Genomic DNA, 3690 nt, shown 5'->3' with positions numbered 1-3690 from the left:
GAGCGTGGGTTTCTTTGAGTATTTAGAAACCAAGATCTGGGCATTAGATGTGCCCAATGCTTCTTGGGTGTCATTCCTTCTAGGCCCCATCTGCAAGGCTAGAAAATACACACATATATTCACCCATATCTATATCTATATCTATTTACATATCTATCTAGATATTAAAATCCACTAGGTCACATTGATATCTCCAAATCCAATCCAACACTACAGGGTTCATTCTATGTTTTCCCTATTTTCCATGTTTATAATTCCCTCCTTTGACCAGGAGAAACCTGGCTGGCTTTAGCCACAATATATCTATGTATTTGGTCAATCCTAGAATACACAGAAAGTAACCCAATATGGTTCATCCATGCCTCTAAGAAAAAGAAGCCTGCAAAATAGAGTTTAATATTTTCTTAGAGTTCTTTTCATCTTTACCTTGAGGTCATACTGTCTAAATACTGTGTTCAGAAGTTATTAGAGGCGGGGAGAAGGGACAGCAGTCCCGACAGCCCAGCTTCGAGAAGGCCCACAGGCACCCGGCGCATGCCCTCCCAGCCGCCAAGATGTCCCAGAGGAAAGTCAGTTCAGTCTAAGGGGCAGTGAAGGGAGAACCCAAGAGATATGCGAGGTTGTCGGCTAGACCTGCTCCTGCAAACATGAAAATGAAGCCCCAAAAGGCAGCAGGAAAGGATAAATCCTCAAGCAGGAAAGTGCAAACAAAAGGGAAAAGGGAACAAAGGGCAAACAGGCCGAAGTGACTAACCAAGAAACTAAAGCTCGACCTGCAGAAAAACAACTGAAATGGAGCGGAATCCAGTCTCTAATGAGGCAGGAGAGAAAGAAGCCAAGTCTGATGACTGTGTATCTATCCCCTGTCTTCTCAGTGGGCCCTATATCTCTGTACAGCCATAGGACTATCTTTCTCAACTCTTTTGTAAATGCAAGCTTTTTAGTAGCTCTGGAAACATTGTAAAGAAAGGAATGTCACTTCATCTCATTTGCTAAGTGTAAATGCTTTTATTCAAGAGGTGAAATCATTTGCAGGGTGAGTTTTTTTGGTTTTCATTTGTTTTGTTTTCTAGTTTTGGTGCAAGGAGGAAATGGAATATTGAATTATGTGAAGGTTTGACTATCTTGGGCGTAAACCTAACATTCTGTAGATTGAGGAGAGGCAGCTTTTATATCCTATAATACAAAGCATTTTCTATTGAAATGGCAATTTAGAGCCAGAGCCATGCATTTAATGTCTTCAACATTTTAAATGACTTCTATTCTAGGTTGTTTTTTAGTAGAGTTGTTTTTTAATGAAAACCACTTCCTGACCTTGGATTTCCCTGTCAGAATTGTGTGCACTTTGTAACGTATTTGGTTGTGGTGGTCCAGTTTTCCTAGTAACTTTGTTATGTGCTATGAAAGATAAAAAAAATTCGTGTAGGTAGTACATATGATAGTAAATCATAAATTAGTGAGACTTACAGTGTAGCAGCTTACCAAACATTTGAAGGTATTAGCCCTTGATATCCTCTTAGGGAAAATTTACCTCCAAATTTTAAGCTGCAAAATCACTTAAATAACCATTCAGAAAAGAATGACAACTACTTGGTTTTGTACATTTTTGGTGCATTCATTAAAATTTGAACAAATTGTTTGTAATATCTGTGTACCAATCCTCAAAATGACCAATAAAACCTGCAGTATGAAAGAAAAAAGTTATTTGAATTAGTGCAGTTATGTTAATTCATTTTAAAATAATGTTTAGTATATTTGTTACTATCTGTGTTCCATTGTAGAGTTTTCCCCAATCCTTGTTGATTTCAGTGATTTTCTTTTTTTGAGTGTGTGAAACATTAACATAGTTCCAAGAGTTAGAAATGTTCAAAGAAGAATCCCCAGCAAAGTGTAACACTGACTCCATTTCTATCTACCTTTCCCACCCACACTCTGTAGAAAACCTCTCATTAATCTCTTTCTGGCTGTGTGTTTTGCATAATGACCGGACACATGTATATTTTCTTATTTCTCCTTCTTAAACAAAATGTTGATACTAACATAAAAATAGACACAAAGACCAATAGGACAGAATCAAGAGCCCAGAAATAAACTCTTACTTTTACAATCAACTAACATTTGACATGAGAACCAAGAATAATCAATGGGGAAAGACAGCCTCTTCAATAAATGGTATTGGACAAACTGGTTAACCACATGCAAAAAGTGAAATTGGATCCCTATCTTACACGTTCACAAAAATTAACCTGAAATGGATTAATGACTTAAATGTAAGACCTGAAACCTTAAAACTCCTAGAAGAAAATATAGGGGGAAACCTCCTTGACATTGGTCTTGGCAGTGACTTTTGGATATGACACCAAAAGCAAAACAAACAAACACACATAAACAAGTGGGATTACATTGAACTAAAAATCTTCTGCTCTGCAAAGGAAACAATCAACAAAGTGAAAGACAATTTCTGGAATGGGAGAAAATGCATGCAAATGAGATATTTGATAAGGGGTTAATATTCAAAGTATATAAAGAACTCATACAACTCAATAACAAAAAAACCCCAAATGACTCAATTGAAAATGGGCACAGGACCTGAATATACATTTTTTTCCAAAGAAGATATGCAAACGACCAACAGACACATAATAAGATGCTCAACATCACTAATCATTCAGGGAAATGCAAATCAAAACCACAATGATATGTAACCTCACACCTGTTAGAATGGTTATCATCAAAAAGACAAGACATATGACCTAAATATAAGATCAGGTACTCTAAAACGCCTAGAGGAAAACATAGGCAGAACACTCTGACATAAATTGCAGCAATATTGTTTTTGATCTGTCTCCTAAAGTAATGGAAATAAAAGCAAAAATAAGCAAATGGGACCTAATTAAATTTAAAAGCCTTTGCACAGCAAAGGATACCATAAGCAAAAAAAGACAACCTACAGAATGGAAGAAAATATTTGCAAATGATGAGCCTAACAAGGGATTACTTTCCAAAATATACAAACAGCTCATACAGCTTAATATAAAAAAAAAACTCAATCAAAAAATGGGCAGAAGACCTAAATAGACATTTCTCCAAAGAAGACATACCAGATGGCCAACAGAAACATGAAAAGATTCTCAATATCACTAACTATTAGAGAAATGCAAATCAAAACTATGATGAGGTATCACCTCACATGAGTCAGAATGGTTATCATTAAAAAGTCTACAAATAATAAATGCTGGAGGGGATAAGGAGAAAAAGGAACCCTCCTGCACTGTTGGTGGGAATGTAAATTGGTGCAGCCACTACAGAGAACAGTATGAAGATTCCTTTAAAAACTTAAAATAAAGTTACCATACGATCCAGGGCACTCTTCCTGGGCATATATCTGGAGAAAACTCTAATTCAAAAAGATACATGCACCCCAAAGTTATAGCAGTACTGTTCACAATAGCCAAGACATGGAAACAACCTAAATGTCCATTGACAGATGACCGGATAAAGAAGCTGTGGTACACACACACACACACACACACACACACACACACACAGGAATATTACTCAGCCATAAAAAAGAATGAAATTGTGCTATTTGCAGCAACATGGATGGACCTAGAGATTATTGTACTAAGTGAAGTAAGTCAGACAGAGAAAGACAAATACCATATGATATCACTTATATGTGTAATCTTA

At 36.4% G+C, this 3690-nt stretch overlaps 1 pseudogene; it reads left to right on the top strand.

The window, feature by feature from the left end:
• Window positions 1-554: 554 nt before the first annotated feature.
• Window positions 555-903, top strand: LOC102529989 (non-histone chromosomal protein HMG-14 pseudogene; annotated as a pseudogene).
• The last annotated feature ends 2787 nt before the right edge of the window (window positions 904-3690 follow it).

This window comes from Vicugna pacos, chromosome X (genome assembly GCF_048564905.1).
Source record: "Vicugna pacos chromosome X, VicPac4, whole genome shotgun sequence".
Classification (NCBI taxonomy): Eukaryota; Metazoa; Chordata; class Mammalia; order Artiodactyla; family Camelidae; genus Vicugna; species Vicugna pacos.
This window is presented reverse-complemented; position numbering and strand designations above follow the sequence as displayed.